We start from the raw sequence: 19138 nt of genomic DNA on the forward strand, positions 1-19138 counted from the left end.
GGGACTTTCGACACAACGCTTATTCTTTGAGCCTTCTCAACAAAGCTAGGGATAGCGCACACATAGCTAATATAAAGTGTTATTTTACAATATTCTCATTTGTGAAGTGATTTGAACCTTTATTTTGGCATCATGGGGAATTCTCTGGTATTCTTTCATGGGGTTCTCATACAGAAAATGATTGTGCTTGTGGTCTTAGTGGCTGGTTATGTGAAGTTAATAGTTTGTTCTGTGCAGTGCAGAATTGGTTTGTGTAGAATGGTATGAATGTAAAATGTGGTTGTACATGGGAGAGCTTTATTGACAACAGGGTGGGTGTGCTGAAGGAGATTTTTGTTTTTTACCTGCATTGAGTGGTCAGTTGTCCATTGCTTGACCAGACTAATGTGATCTCATTGTAAGCATCACAGTCATGATATTATGTGTGTGAGGCTGTGGCATGTTTAAGCTAACTGAGTTATCCTAAGTTGCATGTTGGTGTGGTGCAGAGGTGTGCTCTGTGTGGTTAGAGAGGCTAGCACTTAATACAGTTAAAATCTTGAATTTGAGGGCATCTCCAGTTCTGCAGCATTGGTTTTGTAGATTCTCATGCTTGAATCATCCCCGTTTTTGTAGTGGGATTCCCACAGTATCTTTAAAGCAGTAGGTAAACTACCATAGGCTCTAATGGCAATGAACAGTCACTGCCATAGCCTATGTCCTTTTCTGAAAAAAGAACCATACTTGATCTATAACCATTCAGGCAACAGCACCCTCTAAGATACTCCCAGCAGAAGCTGAATCCCTGAGATTTTCTACTGCACGTTGTGTGAATGGAGTCTCCTTTGAGCTCTGCTCAAATCTGTATTTTCTCTCAGCAATTTCTCACCAGATATCTTCTCAGATTCGACTACCTACAGATTTTGACTGGACTGTTTGTCCCAAACCATAAAAAAAAGGACTTTTCAGAGCCCGTGACATCTGTGGGAAGAAAGGGGTTCATTCCGACGACCCACACTAGGAATGTATATATTGCCTTCAACCAGAGCACAAGGGTAGAGATTGTGAGATCTGTTGCACCTTTTCTCACAAAACTCTAAAAGACACAGAAGGCAGACTTTTATTATGGCTGCAAAAACTAAAAACAAGAGATTGCCCCTTATCTGAGGACAGTGACAACTCTTCACAGGCCTCACACTCCCTCATAAGGCCTAAGACTAAGGAAGATACCTCCTCAGAACCACTGACAAAGGTTATTAAAAAAATCAAAACACACCTCTGCTCAGCACGGGAAGAGGCATGAGGACCTACCTTCGTCTTCAAAAAGACTTAAAATTGCCTCAGAAAAGATTTGTTCTGAGACTACGACACCTTCCCTGAAAGAAGTACTTCCAAAATACTTCAGTCTCTAACTTCGACGCCAAAAGTAAAGAAAATTCCACCAGATTACTAAAAGGTACCCTTGATGAAGGCACAGTTGACTACATATTCATCGATGACCACATCCACGGTGCAGACTGTCATGTCGACCTTCACAGCAGTGCAGGATAATTTCTGCATCCCGCTACCAACGATCACTACAGCAGGAGTCTTCAAACAGTCAGTAAAGACACTGTCGACGCTAGAGTCTCTGTCAATGGTATAAATTTGGTCGACTATGCAACACTCGGCACAATCACAAGTACTGCTGACGACGGCAATGTTGTCAACTATAGACTTGTCGGGGATGGTTCCATCGGCTTTGCCAGCCTCGTCGACGACAGTTTGGGCGGTGATGCCAACTTTGTGGACAACGATGACCTCGTCATCGATTATACCGTCAACACCCACGTCGACAATGACACCATTGAATACCGTTGACGATGCTGTTGACAACGCTTTCACCATTGATGAAGAAAAAAATCACAATTGAACATTTAAAATCATCAGCAAGCATTTTCTTATATTGGATTTGATCCCACTATGAGAAAGATCATCTGCATAAATTTTTTTCTCAATGCATACCTCTCCAAGAAAGGTATTACCCTACCCACCTGGCACTTCTTGGATGAGGATGATGACTCTGAGGATGAGGAAAATTTTGGAGTAGTCATTAGACCTTCCAAGCTAAAAGTTAAATGCCAGGGCTTTAGCAGAGGATGATGATGATAATAATCAGTATCAGGACGAATACTACTAGGCAAGGGTACATGCGGAGCCTTACCATCACCATCATTCTGGATAAGAACAAGAGCCATCTACTCTAATTCCCATGTCACTAGTAAGAAACTTGCAAAGTATGCTCCAGGATTACTATTGCAGTTTTCCACCGTCAACTCCTGCAACATCTATGCCCCAAGCATCTAGACGGGTAATTGACACAAAGCCCTACACCTAGGCCATCAAGAGTTTGTCACGCCTGCCGTCTTTGTACCAGAAGTAACACCTGCCTTAGCCCTACCCCCAGATGAATATTCTCTGTCTACAGACGAAGACAGAGAGGAGGGAGAAATACATGACGCAGCCTCAGAACCAAACAAGTGGGAAAATTATCTTATTCCCACACCATCTCCACCTGTGGCGGCGCCAGCAGATTCCTCGCCAGAAGACCTAGGTGGGTTTCTGTTTCACAATTTAATGGAGAGCGGGCAAGCGTTTTGAGCTCCCACTGCTCACTAAAGAAACACTGTTTTCTTTGAGTTTAAAGAATCAGCAAAAGAAATTGGTGATAGCTATCCCGATTATAGATTTCATATAAGAAGGGCTTAAGGCCATGAAAAACCCGACTACAGTGTTCGCACAAATACTACGATTAGAGAAAAAATAGAAATCTTCCGAAGATTCTCCAACTTGTCTGTTCGTACAACCTAAACAAGAATCTGTATTGTCACAAGTTGGGCAACGTCGCTCAACCCCCACTACTCCTCCCTCCTCCCCTAGCCCCCCAACCCCCCATTAGCAAATTCCATGGCCATATTGGGTTGTCACAATCGCCAAATGTGGTTCGATATTTGGATATGTCCACATTAATAGACATACTGCCAGAAGATGCCAAACTGAAAAGTAGGAAAATTCTCCAACAAGGGAATGAAAATCAGCAGAAATAATTGATTGTGCTGTCGCTATATCCACAACTGGAGTCCGACATGCATGCAGATGCGGCAGTTCTCCGCAGACTTCCGGTCAACAATACTGGACATGCCATTCAACTGTGTCTCATTGTTGGTAAACATGTGGAATGAGGCCTTACAATCCATTAAGGCTGCCAGAGATACAGCAAGATCTCTTGGTACATTGCAATACAGGAAGCAGCCTTTTTTCGAGGAGCTAGAGGGAGAGAAGCTTATTCAATTAGATGGGCTGTCAACCCTACAGGCAACATTTTCAATCAGGCCAGGCACCTTACCACCCAAAGTATGCACTGCAGCATAGACTACCACCAGCAGCAGCATATAAGCACTCAACAAGAGGGAAACAGTCTGCCCGCGGCAGGGATACCACTAGAACCAATGGCCTATTAATGGTACCGACTACTCTCCCCTCTCCCAAAACCCAGATTGGCGGTCGCATTGCAGACCATTTCTATCAGTGGTCCACAATAACATCAGATAAGTGGGTTCTAGATGTGATTTACAGAGGACACACCCTGAAGTTCTCCACAAACCTCCAACCAACCTGCCATAGGGATCGCTCCCCATCCCCACTTTTATCACAACTCTTTAAGGAAATATCCAGCATGCTAAAAAGAAAGGGGGCAATAGAAGTCATTCCACTGCTACAGAAAGGTCTAGGTTTCTACTCCTGTTTCTTTCTATCAAAGAAACGCTTGAGCACTGGCGTCCCATTCTAGATTTGAGAGCATTGAAGATGGTAGTAGTTCAGGATATGTTACATCTCCTAAAAAGCGCAGATCATATGACGTCACTGGACCTCTAAAACACATATTTCCACATCCCAATACATCTGAAACATCACAAATTTCTCTGCTTCCAGCTAGCCTATACCCACCTACAATTTAAGGTCCTACCATTTGGTTTAAAGTCAGCCCCCAGTATATTTACCAAGATGCTTGGCCCAGTGGCAGCTCATCTCAGACAACAACGAATCCTGGTCTTTCCGTACTTGAACGATAGGCTCATAAGAGCTTCAAAACACCAGCAAAGAGTCACAGACACATCTATCTGCCTCTCGTTTAAAAAAAAACTCGGCCTCACGATCAACTAGCAGAAATCACATTTCCAGCCCACAACAAGGTTGACATTCTTGGGGCTGTCCTGGATAAGATACAAAACAAAGCATGTCCCTCCCATTACAAGTCATTCATGGGAATGATTTCTTCCTGCATTTCTCTTGTCCACAATTGCCGACTACAGATGCGTCTGCTTCAGGAAAAACTGGACAAGCAATAGCTCTAAGCACGCAGTTCTTTCGAGGACCACATTCAGATAACATCACTAAGAAAACAGCCATGTCTTGGTGGACACAACAATCAAATCTGTCCGAAGGTCTCTCTTATCTGCAACAAATTCCCAAGTTTATCATAACAGACGCATCCCTACATGGTTGGGGTGCCCACCTCCAAGATTTGCAAATCAGTGGCAAGTGGAGTCCAGTAGAAAAGAAACTTCACATCAATCAACTGAAGCTAAAAGCTATCGAACTGGCACTCAGAGCTTTTCTACCCAAGATATAGAATGACCAGCAGTCCTCTTATGCACAGACAATACCACTGGTATGTTCTATCTAAAAAAACAAGGATGAACGTGGCCGCTAGCGCTATCTCATCAAGCGCAGTGCATTTGGAGTTGGGCAATACATCATCAAATCTCTCGCAAATCAAAACATGTTCTGGGAGTGTCCAACCTCCTGCCAGACTCGCTAAGCAGAAAAAGCATTCCATATCACGAGTGGGAGCTAAACCATCAAGTTCTCGACAGCTGAGGCAGGCCGAACTTAGATCTGTTCGCATCAAAAGGAGAAGAAGAAATGCCTATTCTGTGCAAGCTGGCATCCCCAAGAAGGATCATGGGGGAATGCATTTTTGATGAGATGGTCAGGAATTTATGCCTGTGCTTTTTCCCCCGATCCCATTGATACCCAAGGTGCTCAACAAATTGAAGACAGATGCCGGCTCCTCCTCAAAGCCCCCAGTTGGCCCTGAAAATTCAGTTTCATGGAACTCCTTCTTCTCCTGTTGTAACAAGCACATATCCAATTCAAGCAGACATCAGCATTGCGGACGATAAATCAGGACCAGGTCAGGCATCGGGACCCAACATCCCTACACTTATTGGCCCTGCTCTTGAATTCAATGAATTCTCGACGTTAGGCATTCCCTCAGAATGCAGAGAAATACTTGCCAAGGTGAGAGTGGATACAACCAGCAAAACCTGTAAGTTTTAATGGAAACGTTTCTGCCTGTGGTGTATAAATTCTAACATTCACCGTATCACATCGCTGCTGGAGCATATACTCCCATATCTGCTTCATCTTGCAAAATCCAAACTGTCTGATTAGTCTATAAGGGTGCATTTGGTAGCAGTTTCCAGATTCAGATGTTCCATGGATACTTCTTCTTTATGGTCTAGTCGCATTGTAAAAACAGTTGCTCGAAGGCTTCTTTAGAGTTTTCCCTTCCGTGCAAAAGCCTCCACCATTGTGGTACATCAATGTAGTATTGGGACAGCTTATGAAACCACCATTTGAACACATTCACAAAGCAGAATTAAAACACCTTACTTGGAAAACACCACTTTTAGTGGCACTCTCATCTGCCAAAAGAGTAATTGACATTCAGGCCTTTTCCATCAAAGAACCTTTTCTTCAATTCACATCAAACAGTGTTATACTTTGAATGAATCCTAGGTCTATCCCAAAGGTTCCATCTGAATGAACCGGTGGTCCTGAGAACATTTTGTCCAAATCCACAAACAGTTGTAGAAAAATCACTACATTCTATAGATGTCAAAAGATGCCTGAAATTTTATTTACATAGGACCCATCGAATTAGAAAAGCAGACCAACTGTTTATAGCATATGTGGTATCAGGAAAGGTTTTCCTGTATCCAACCAGACCATCGCCAGATGGATTGGACTAACTATACAGTTTTTCCACTCTCAAGCTGGAATGCTGCTACAAGACAAAGTTAAAGCCCATACCACAAGGGCTGTTTCCATTTCTACAGCTTTTTGTTGGAGTACCTATCCAGCATATCTGCCCGGCAGCAATGTGGTCCAGCAGAGACACATTTACCAAGCATTATCGGGACCAAACTCATAAGGCCGATGCAGCAGTTGGACAGGTAGTGCTACAACATGTGTTTCATGAAGGTGAGCCTCTTTGATTTATTTTTTGTCCCACCATCTGCTAAATGTATGCTACAATGACATAATTATTGTTGTTGTTATTATTTTGAATACTGCTTCATATTCTGAGTCAAGCATGTCAATCTATGTAAGATCCAATACTGGAGAAGAAAATTAGTTACTTACCTTTAACTGTGGTTCTCCAGTATTGTTATCTTTTGTAGATTCACATGCGACCTACCCTCCGCCGCATAGAGGCTCCCCTCAGGCATATTAATAATTATTTCACACTCGTACTAGAATATTTGAGGTATGCAGCCTCTGCTGAAAGCATTCTAGAGGGTGCTGTCGCCTGATTGGTTATAGTTCACGTTTGGTTCTTTTTGAAGAAAATTACATAGGCTATGGCGGGGACAGTTCATTGTCATTAGGGCCTATGGTAGTTTACCTACTGCTTTATTAAAGATACCGTGGGACTCCCACTACGACGATGGGGATGATTGAAGCATATGAATCTATGAATGTTACCAATATTGGACAACCACCGTTACAGGTAAATAATTTTCCTATTATGCAGTCCTCACTTTAGCATATAATAATATAAAACTCCCTCCACCCACCAGCTGAGAACTCAACTCACCATGCTATGTTTTAGAGGAGACTAAAAAGTCCACTTTTCCTCATTCTCCAATTCTACCCCACTCCTATTAATCTGCCTCCCAGATGAGAACCCAAAACAACGATCATCCTCAAAAGATTATACTTTTTTCCTTCCAGCTCATATGTACTTTCTGCACTTCTGACCTATCTCAGTTTCTTAGTTGCAAGTGTCTGCTCTGGTTACCCTTGTAAAGTGCTCAAATATCCGGACCATGCTGAGTGCATGAAAGGCATTTTTCAAATAGTTTATTTTGAATATGTGTGTTGTTACCAGTGTCATAGCAATCATTACTACTTGGTGGAATGGCCTTCCGCGTTCTTGCATGCTAACTAGCACCAACCTAGAAAGAGCGGCAGCAGAGCATCATGTATTTTCACCTAGAGGAACATCACATAACCCCTGGCACTCAGATGGTAACATGCACACAGAGGTACTGTGCCCTTTTCTAGGAAGGGATATTTCCAAGTGTGCAACATTTTGTCACATAAATAAAATAACAGTTGGAGTAGCAGTCGGTTGATGACACCAACCGGGAACTGTACATTTTGTATGAAGATAGACATAGGGGGTCATTCTGACCCTGGCGGTAAAATCCGCCAGGGCCGACGACCGCGGGAGCACCGCCAACAGGCTGGCGGTGCTCCCTTGGGCATTCTGACCGCGGCGGTACAGCCGCGGTCAGAAACGGAAAACCGGCGGTGTACCGCCGGTTCTCCGCTGCCCTGGGGAATCCTCCATGCCGAGCCCCATACCGCCATCCTGTTCCCGGTGGTTTTGGCCGCCAGGAAGAGAATGGCGGTATGGGGTGTCGTGGGGGCCAATGGCATGGGCACTGCAGGGGCCCCCGTAACAGGGCCCCACAAAGATTTTCAGTGTCTGCCATGCAGACACTGAAAATCGCGACGGGTGCAACTGCACCCGTCGCACCCCTTCCACTCCGCCGGCTCCATTCGGAGCCGGCATCCTCATGGAAGGGTGTTTTCCGCCAGCCCAGCGGGAAACCCAGAATACCCGTGGTGGTCTTTTGACCGCGCAGCGGTATTCTGGCGGGCCCCGCCAGGCCGGCGGCTACCACCGCCGGCCAGGGTCGGAATGAGGCCCATAGTGTCTGTAGCTGTATATTTAATGAGTGAGCTGTTAAACTTTCCAATGTGAACAGAACCCACACCACTATTTAAAGGCCCGAGTGTGTCCTTTCACAGGGCAAGAGGGGCCCTTAACAAATGAGGATTGAAACTTAGTCCTTGGTATTTTGCAGCTGTGTCAGAACAAGACTTATCCGGTATGCCTAATATTAAAATATGGTTTTAACCAGCCCGTGTACACCCGTAATACTTTCTTTCATATCCTTTACATGAGATTCTATCCTCCTGCCATACTAGAGGTTTTCTCCAAAGAGTTTCACTTAAATTTTTAGCAAGATCTGAAATTTTAGGTTAGCCAAAGGGTGAGCTAAATTGTTACAAGGAAGACTTTTTCTGCTTTATTTGATTTGGCTGGGATGGTATCATAGCAGTCATCCATGATTTGGTGAGAATGCTCAGAAAGGGTGCTATGAGATAGTAGAGCAGGCAGTTTTTAAAACATAAATTAATCTATCAAATCATTGCTCTTAGTTTAAGCATGGCCAATTTTTGGAAGTCAAGAAATCAGAGGACAGTTGATTAGCAAATTTGTTGAACTTGGGTATGATGATCTATGTGGTTGATAATCAGAATGCAAATACTGAGAAAAGCCTTATTTATAAATGATGCATGATTCTGTTCTCAACTGACCTGTCAGTGAAGGATCCTGAGTGGGTTCCCTCTGAGTGTGTACCAAGTGTTCTATAGGGGCCTATACAGTAAAACTCACAAATATAGTAAAAGCCTGTATTAGGTTACCTGGGTCACATGGCTTGGTGCTGTGATCCTCCCTGTTCATAAACAAAAGGGAGAAATAGCCAGTGTTCCATACTTACTAGACCAGTGGTTCTTAATCTTTTGAGACCTGTGGATCTCATTGTTGGAGTTCAGGGACCCCCACTAAATCATTTCTGGAATTTGGGGACCCCTTCAGAGTCCTAACGGGGAGTGGGGAACCCCGCCTAAGGTCTATTTTAATGATTTGAACCATAAAAAAATACAAAAAAATATAGAAGCAAGTATTTATCAAAAAACACACAAATTACAAAAAAAATAATTAAATTCTATGAATATAAAAAATGTTAAATGTTAATGGAAAGTTTAGAGCTTTTCTAAATTCAATCCAGTTCAACCATTGTCCATACTATGTTCTATTTGGTGCACTTCCACTGCTGCACAAATTGGTCTCAATATACCAACTTAATGTTTAGCCTCCATGTTCGCATTCTTTCACACTTACAGAAAATTCCAGTTTTACATTTTGCTTCCTTATATACACTTTATCACTCTGTTAATGATGTAATTTTTTTTTTGTATAGTACTCGTGGACCCCCTGAGTAGTAGGTGTTTTGTGGGCAATCAGGGCCCTCAAACCAGCAGTTAAGAACCACTATACTAGACAATTTAGTAGAATTATTTACTAAAATGATCCTCGGCTGCAAACAGAACAGGGTGGAAGAATTTAGCTAGATCACCCGTTTCCAGGCTAGTTGTTGGATAGGCTTGGTAACAAGAGTATTGCTCTTTTGACTAAATGGTATCTTAATTGAAAATGTTGAATTTTATTTGAAAACAATATTCTCTTCCAGTCTGTATTGTCATATATTGGTTTCTGACCGTCTAAACAGGAACACACCGACTGAGTTTGAGCTACATAGCAAGCTGCTTGAAGTTAGTATGGCTTGCCAAAAGAACAGTTTTGCTAAGATCTGTTGAGGCACTTAATGAAAACTACCAAACTCTTCTACGTTAAATCAATGCATTAAGCAAATTTGTGTAATTCCTCAACATTTCAATGTTCATATTAGTAATGTGGCATTGATTCTCATTGTTCAGCACGCTGATCTTCCATTGTTGGTTCTTGGTCCAATCAATACTTATCTTATTTATCTGCAAATGATGCAATAATAATTGCTCGAGCCACCATGAAGCTTGAACCTTTGCGGTTCCACCTAATTTTTCGGCTTCGAATTGTGACATAACTCCACTGCCTGTGGAACCTTTAGCCTCTTAAAAGGAACATGCAGATTTTCCTTTCCCTTCCTGCAGATATTCCACAATCCTTGTTTGCACGTGTTGGTCTGCATTCTTTGGGCTGTGTTATCAGTTTCTTACTTTGCATACTTTTTTTGTTTTTTTATGCGAAGCTCCTCTTGATCCTCTGTTCTATTGGTGGATATTGGTTGCCTGAGGGCCCAGACATGGCTTGTTGCCCTTTAAATAGCACCATGCAGGTTAGCGAGGTCACAGTCTGTGTGTTTGCTTGAGGAAGGACATACCGCAATTCGTAACACACTAACAAAGTTTGTTATAGTTTCTCACTTGCCTATCTGACTGTAGGGGGTAGTCCATAATGAAGGTCGTGGTACATATTGATTTCCATTTATACAGCTTGTTTGCTTTGTTTCAGTTTCCTACTGAGCGGTGGGTTTTCAGTTTACCCTTGGCTTATGGTTTGGCACCAGGGATTCACATCATGTATGATGATGATGGAGAATATTTTGGTCCACTTGCGGTTTTTGTTTCATTTGTTTATACTGGATTTGGGGACTTTTCTTCATGTAAATGTGTTTTACTTGAGTTTGTGTCGTCCATGTTTGCAAATATTGCCAACAGTTGTTTCTTTCAGTGACTGCAGCCACTGAAAGCTGCTTCCGCAGTGTCATCAATGGTAAATAAGTGCTGGGGTAGAACAAAACTTGCTTTTGCGGACTACTTGAACTTAAAACAGGCTGAGGGAACACACACCAAGCATTCAGATTGAATTGGTGTTGGGGCAAGTGATGGTACCAGCAAGCAAGGGAAGGATTCTTCAACTTGTTTGATGGGTTCAGGGAGACAGACAGAACCATACAAAGCCTTTAGCGTTTAATTGGATAACCCAGCCACCTCAGTCTGAGCGCAAAGGACATTTGTGTATAGGCAGTGGTGAAGGGGAAATTAATCATTTGGAGGAGGAGCCAAGCGAGCCATCTGCATAATGCCTGGTGCAGCTGCTTTATTGGAACTATCCTAAAACATACTAAGTGCACACTACTTTATCAAAACAGCTGTGGAAGAACATCCCCAGCTGATAGTAAACGTAGTACATTCGTCACTGAGCAATGTGCAACAAGATGTGGTACATTTGAACATGTACATATGAACAACTATTCAAAGGATTGACTATGTTGCTGTCACAGCTCGCAGGATGTTGCTTCTTGTTAATGCATTCACCTTCAGTTGCATTGGGCGGTTCAATGCAGTTATTCAGTGGCAGCCCAGCACTCAAGCTCTGGGTGGAAAACTTTTGACAGCAGTAAATTTGGTTTCTCATTTGGCTTGTTTACAAGAGTGGAGGCCTTTTGAGGCCACCGTTGTGGTGAGCAGAGTTGACTTCACAAACTTTCACCAGGACAAAACCAGATAGGCTGCCACAGATCAGGAGCCTTATAGAGAAAAGCCTTGCAGAGAAGATGATTGCTTGTAGGCTGATGTACGATATTCAACATTATGAGCAATAACTAGTAGTTACTGGCCCTTGTGGACCCATGCTTCAGGGACTCATCAGCACTTCACACAGCGCAACAGTGCTCAGGCACACTGCAAGCAGGTAATATGGAACCCTGTACGAAGGAAGCTGCCCCTTCAGCGAGAAGCTGATGTGGCAGCTTCAAGAGCTGATGGTGCTTTTGTGTAGTGGTAGGTGGGTGTGTGTAGCCTTTGGCATGATTACCATCTGTCCAGTGGTATCCTTCTTTCCCGGCACACAAGAATGGGTTTCATGTCTCAAGGAGAGTCACCTTCTTCAGAGATTGTATATGCCTATCTGAATGATCAGTGTGAGATGGATGCTTTGGGGTAGCCTCTGCCATACTATAAAAATAAGAGGCAGGTGTGAGCCAGATCAGCGCAGTGAACTGTGGAAACACTTGGGTGCCCACCATCTAGCATATTATCTGTGCTGCTGAGAACAATGACTGACAAAAGGGCATGATTATCAGCTTGCCATGCAGGGTGACTTACCTGCCAGGGGATGAACCAGCACTCAGTACCAGACAACGTTACACTTACATCCCTTTCATAAGATGAGTCAGACATATACTTTGCTGGTTGAGAGTCTCTCATGACTGTACAGTTTGAAGGGTAATAAACTGTGAACTATTACCTAGCAATATTAGTTGACTCCAGAGTGTACACTTTCTCCAGCTATGGAGTTTAAGAAATGTATCCACAGGGCAACCCCAAACAGCCCTGGCCCCTCTTGAGATTAATTAAAGAACACCTCCCCCAAACAGCCCTGGAGTGGGACACCCAAGACCCCTTTCATACTTGGGAGAGTCACAAAGTGCTTTTCTCAGTGATGTACTTTTATTTAAATAACACTAGAACCCCTGGTGAAGTTGTGAACTTCTGTGATTGACATTGGGTTCCCTCACACTCAACATGTGGGCAGAAGCACGGTCCCTCTAATGATGTTCACATAATTGTGTGGCGACAGCTGTGTTGTCAAAACCAGACCATAAAAAGGATAATCTGGGTTCTGTGGCTGATTTAGTGTGGTCTTTAGTCTGGGTTCTGTCTGTTCTGGTCTAGCTGGGGGATGTGGCCTGTACCAACTAAAGCATATGTGCTTCCTCCATAAAGCATCCCCAACTGGCATATTTAATTTACTTATAAGTCCTTAGTAATGAGGTGTACCCAGGGCCTGTAAATTAAATGCTATTGTGGACCTCCAGCACAGATTATGCCATCCATGTAAGTAGGCCTTGGACCCAGTCTCAGGCCTGCAATTGCAACCCATGTGTGCAGTCTAGTCTACCAATTCGACCTGGCAAAATAAACCTTTTTCCTGGTCCAAGCATTCCTTTTTAATGAATAAGTCACCCCTGTGGAAGGCCCTGGACAGCCCAGAGGGCAGGGTGCATTGCATTTAATAAAGTAGGACATGTGCTTTTATGTTTTACATGTCCTGGTAATGAAAAACACACATTTTGCTTTTCACTTTTGCAAGGCTTGCCTCTTCCTTAGGATAAATATTGAAGTTATCTTATTACCTTTTATAAGTGTAATTTTCAAATAGGAAACCAGTTGAAGTTTGATGTACTCAGAATTCTAATTCAAAAGCCTGACTTATGGTGAAGTCGGATTTTTAAATTAGTTTTTAAAATGCCACTTTTAAAAAGTTGGCATTTTCCTGCCATTTAGTGGCTTTAGCCTGTCTGTGGTCACAGGACCGGATGTAGCTGACAGTTGAGCTTTGTGTATTTCTCCTAGACAGCCACAATCAATAGGGAGCTTAGCTGTTCCTGGATGGGCCATCACAAGCAGGATAGGAGGGAGGAGCTGGGCACAGCCCCACTTACACCTGAATAGGCTGTGTCCTGCCTCCACACTAAGGGCTTCACTTCATACCCTCTGTAGTTAGTCGGGAGCCAGGGCAGGGAAGGGCAGGATGCCTGGACACTTCAATGGGGAAACCTTTAGGAGCTCCCCCTTCCCCCCACTTCAGCAGCACAGCTGGTGGGTATACTGGACCTCAGATACCACAACTTCAGTACACTTCTGGACCTGTGGGTACTCTTCCAGGAAGGACTGCAGTATTTCTGAAGGACTGCACTTTGCTAGACTGCACTGTGCTGGACTACTGCCTTGCTGTGCTGCGGCATTGCTGTCTTGGCCTGTTGCATGCAGTCCTCCTGCTTGGGTGAGAAGGAGTGAACCTACATATCTTGAACCCAGGACCCCATAGTGACTCCAAGAGCTAATTGGCTGGCCTTCTGTCTTGAGCCTCAGGGACCAGAAGGCTCCAACAACCTTGCACCAGGACTCTGCCATTTGTGAGTCTACCCTGCCAAGTGGTGCCACCCTAGCCCTAGACCCTTAGAAGTGGGCTTACAGTGTTTTGCCAGCCTCTGTGGATCTAGCTGAACTGATGCATCTCCTCTGCTGCGCAGTGCAACCCCAAAAAGAACCGATGCATCGCCTCTGCTGTGCAAAGACCCACAGCCTGCATCACATTTGAAACTGCTGCTGCACAACACATATTTGGCGCAAGCCCACGCATCTCAAATCAACGGCAGCATGGATAACTATGCCAGACTCCGCATCGTAGCCTTGCAGCTCCTTGGAACAGACTCATGGCCCTGACAGCGCAGCACATCCCCAACTCTGGACTTCACATTGCATGCTCTCTTTGACAGGATCTTCAACGCAGCAGGACCTTGCACCACAGTCTTGCTGCATCTCTGAACCAAGGCGTGGCTTCGGCTGCGCTATGCATCTTCAACGTGGATCCTCCTGACGTTTTGCTAATGTCAGAGTCACCAGATCCTCGGGGTCTGTGCACGTTCCCAACACGTCCACCACTGAACAGCTCCAAGACTCTGATAGATAAATCACAGAGACTGAGAGAGTTGAAGAGGGGAAGAGCGGATTAGGAAGGGAACGACTGGGAAGGAGACCTGTTGTAAGAAAAAGGTTAGAACACACAATATGAAAATTATATCTCCTGAAATCAATATTAAACTATGATTCTAAGCCTAGTCACTCTGAAAACATGAACAATCTAAGAGTTAAGTTTAAAATAACTAAGTTTCAAGATGGCCGGATACCTGTAGGGGAATCAAGATGAATTAAATGAAAACTTTCTTATTCAAGTACTTTCTTTTGCATGAGAATCAGAAAACACATTCTGACTAAATTTTAAACCAGTCATATAAACACTGTTTTGAGAATGTATACTAGGACCATACAATATTGCATCCAGAAACTATGGCCTTCTGTGTACTCTTAAAATGTTTCAACACAAATTGTGAATATATATATAGTAAACACCATTAAAAGGATTGTGCACCATGAATAACACAATATGGAATCAGGAAAGAAATCACATAACTTGTAAACTCAAATATTACATAATAAATATCTTAGAATAGTGGCATACAATAAACAACATGAATTAAACTCGAGGAGAGAATCGTGCGTCTTGCCAATTCGAGTGTTACCATGTAAAATACCAAGAAATGGTAACATGCAATGAATATCAAAGTCAAATCCTCATTAATCGAATCGCGCGTCTTGCCGATTCGTAAAACACAATATAAATGTCAAGGATTAGCAGCTCACAATAAATAACAAGATCAAAGTACAATGAAACACATTGCGCTTCTTCTGCCGATTCTTAAGCCACCATGTAAATGTCAAGAAATTGTAGCGCGCAAATAAAAACAGTTAAATGCTCATAAAACGAGTTGCACGTCTTGCCAACTCGTAAAACATCATGTAAATGTCAAGAAATGTCAGCGCGCAATGGACAACTATGGCCAAACACCATAAAACGAATTGCGCGTCTTGCTGATTCTTAATCCACCCCGTCATTGTCAAGAAATGGCAGCGCGTAATGAATAACGAAGTCAAACCTTTATGAAATAAATCACGCGTCCTGTCTATTTGCAAACCACCATATAAATGTAAAAAAATGGCAGCGCGCAAGTAATCTGTTCTTCTTTTAAGAATTAAAACCAAGAATATGAAAATTCTCAACAACGGTGTTGGGAAATGTCCAACCACCGTCTTACCGCCTGGAACAATTATCACCATTGAAGGATGAGGGCTGAAGACTGGAAGATCCAAATAGACCGCCGGGACAGGAGCTCGGGAAGAAGCTGCTGCTCTGCACTGGGACCTCTGAATAGTGAGCACTGGGAGTTGGGCTGACTCTCTTTTATAGAGTCTTAGCACAGCCCAGAACCACGCCCAGGCATGTTGCAGGGAAAGTCTCTGGAAGGCCCTGGAAAGGGGCCACACCCTAACACACTCGGAAAACCTGCAGCAATACATTGCAAAGGAACAGTATTTGTAAACATATTAAAAATAAGTTTTCAGGATTGAACTCTGCAATGCAAAAGGTTAAACCACAACATATCAGCACAATGCATAAATTACGTTGTTTTGAGAGTGCTGGGTTTTTGCATTTTTGTCGCCAATAGAGCGCGTACTGCTCTGGTGTTGACAGCAAACCAGGAATGAAGGTTCTTTGTTTAGTGGACCTAACTGGGCCCCTGTAGCTAGACCACACTGCATCACGGTCAGCCTGAAATTGCAACTTTGTTCTGGTGTGAACAGATATCCACAGTTGGAGCTATTTTTACTAAAATCTTCAAATTACATATATCCAGTTCTTCTGATTAGATTTTTGTTCTTGCAATTTCATTTTATTTATTAAAAATGAATCGATTTTTCTAAATATGTGGTAAGTTATTTTTGTGGTGTTTTCACTGTGTTAATGTTTGAAGTTTTGCACAAATATTTACTCATTTCCTCTGAGTTAAGCCTGACAGTTCTGTTCCAAGCTACCTGGGGGTTGAGCACAGGTTATTTTAGGAATTATTTGTGACTTCACCCTGAGAAGAATTGATTGCTTCTTGAGAAGGGTTTCACCCCCATCATCCAATAACCTAATTTCTGACAATAAAACTCAGCTGAAAGGAGTGAGACTGACACTAAATGATATAACCACAAGGAAGTGTAAGTATTTTTTCTATTATGTGTTTCTACGGGACATTCCTTTGCACCAAGAAAGGGAGTAGGAAGGCCAAAGTAACTGGAAAATACAAGGCTAACCTCACATCTTTTTGCTGTCATTTAAAAAGTTTAAATAGGTTCCAAAACATTTTATTAAATGCTGTTTGTATGTGTAGGACGTTGGCTCTGTATATACTATTTCAAAGTAAGAAAAAGTGTGCACAGAGTCCAAGGGTTCCCCTTAGAGGTAAGTTGGTGGCAAAATTAGATAATTCTAATGCTCTATTTTGTGGTAGTGTGGTCGAGCAGTAGGCTTATCAGAGGGTAGTGTTAAGCATTTGTTGTACACACACAGGCAATAAACAAGGAACACACACTCAGACTAACTCCAGGCCAATAGGTTTTTATATAGAAAAATATATTTTCTTAGTTTATTTTAAGAACCAAAAGTTCAAGATTTGAAGTAAATACATAAAACGCAAGGTACTCCACACAGGTAAGTTAGGAACTTTGAATTAGAGCAATATCATATACAGTCTTTGTTAAAATGGCAATAAGCTATTTTAAAAGTGGACACAGTGCAAAAATCAACAGTTCCTGGGGAAGGTAAGTATTGGTTAGATTGTGAGGTAAGTAAGACACTTACAAGTCTCAGTTCCTGGGCATAGGCAGCCCACCATTGGGGGTTCAAGGCAACCCCAAAGTTACCACACCAGCAGCTCAGGGAGGGTCAGGTGCAGAGGTCAAAGAGGTGCCCAAAACACATAGGCTCCTGTGGAGAACAGGGGTGCTCTGGTTCCAGTCTGCCGGCAGGTAAGTACCCGCGTCCTCGGGGGGCAGACCAGGGGGATTTTGTAGAGCACTGGGTGGGGGGGGGGGGGAATACAAGTGGGCACACAAAACACACCCTCAGCGGCACAGGGGCGGCCGGTTGCAGTGTGCATAGCAGGCTTTGGGTTTTAGATAGGAAACAATGGAGAGACCCGGGGGTCACTTTAGCGGTGCAGGCAGGCACAGGGGGGCTTCTCAGGCTAGCCAACACCTGGGCTAGGCAGAAGGTCGCCTGGGGGTCACTCCTGCACTGAGGTTCGGTTCCTTCAGGTCCTGGGGGCTGCGGGTGCAGTGCTGGTTCCAGGCGTCGGATCCCTTGTTACAGGCAGTCTCGGTCAGGGGGAGCCTCTGGGTTCTCTGCATGCGTCGCTGTGGGGGGTCGTCTTGGGCTTCCCACGGGGTCGCAGTTGGAAGAGTGAGTTCTTTAAAAGTTGCTTCTTTGTTGCTAAGATGTAGCTGTTGTTGAGCAGAGCCGCTGCTCACTGAAGTTTCTTGGTCCTGGGGGTGAGGGCAGTCCTCTGAGGCTTCAGAGGTTGCGGGTCCCTGTTGGGTGCGTCGCTGGTTGCAGGTTTTTGAGTCAGGAGACAGGCCGGTAGGGCTGGGACCAAAGCAGTTGTTGTCGTCCGTCGTCGCTGCAGGCTTGTAGGTCAGCAGTCCTCCTTTGTTGTTCAGGTTGCAGGAATCTGATTTCCTGGGTTCTGGGGTGCCCCTAAAGACTAGATTTAGGGGTTTGTTTAGGCCTGGGAGGGCAGTAGCCAATGGCTACTGTCCTGGAGAGTGGCTACACCCTCTTTGTGGCTACACCCTCTTTGTGCCTCCTCCCTGTGGGCAGTAGGGCACATCCCTAATCTTATTGGGGGAATCCTCCAAAACTAAGATGAAGGATTTCTAAATGCAGGGGTCACCTCACTTCAGGGCACCTTAGGGGCTGCCCTGACTGGTGGGTGACTACTCCTTGTTTTCCTAATGATCTCTTCCAGCCAAAAGTGGGGGCAGTGGCTGGGATGCCCTGGGGCGCTGTAACAAAGAGGGTGAGCCCTTGAGGCTCACCGCCAGGTGTTGGAGTTCCTGCAGGGGGAGGTGTGACACACCTCCACCCAGTGCAGGCTTTGTTCCTGGCCACAGAGTGACAAAGGCACTCTCCCCATGTGGCCAGCAACTTGTCTGGTTGCGGCAGGCTGGCAGAACCTGGTCAGCCCCACACTAGAAATCGGATTGGTATTCAGGGGTCATCTCTAAGATGCCCTCTGGGTGCATGTTAAAATAAATTGCACACTGGCATCAGTGTGCATTTATTGTGCTGAGAAGTTTGATACCAAACTTCCTAGATTTCAGTGTAGCCATTATGGAACTGTGGAGTTCGTGTTTGACAAACTCCCAGACCATATGCTCTTTATGGCTACTCTGCACTTACAATGTCTAAGGTTTTGCTTAGACACTGTAGGGGCATAGTGCTCATGCACATATGCCCTCACCTCTTGTATAGTGCACCCTGCCTTAGGGCTGTAAGGCCTGCTAGAGGGGGGTGACTTACCTATGCCACAGGCAGTGTGAGGTTGGCATGGCACTCTGTGGTGAGTGCCATGTCAACTTAGTCATTTTCTCCCCACTGGTACACACAAGCTGTGAGGCAGTGTGCATGTGCTGAGTGAGGGCTCTCCAGGGTGGCATCAGACATGCTGCAGCCCATAGAGACCTTCCCTGGCATCAGGGCCCTTGTACCGGGGGGTACCAGTTACAAGGGACTTATCTG

General features: G+C 44.2%; 1 protein-coding gene across 7 annotated transcripts in view; it reads left to right on the top strand.

Moving 5' to 3' along the window:
- Positions 1 to 19138, top strand: part of EYA3 (EYA transcriptional coactivator and phosphatase 3) — a 900226-nt gene that overhangs the window by 519467 nt on the left and 361621 nt on the right. The gene's annotated exons all lie outside the window — the stretch shown is intronic.

This window comes from Pleurodeles waltl, chromosome 3_1, assembly GCF_031143425.1.
Source record: "Pleurodeles waltl isolate 20211129_DDA chromosome 3_1, aPleWal1.hap1.20221129, whole genome shotgun sequence".
NCBI lineage: Eukaryota > Metazoa > Chordata > Amphibia > Caudata > Salamandridae > Pleurodeles > Pleurodeles waltl.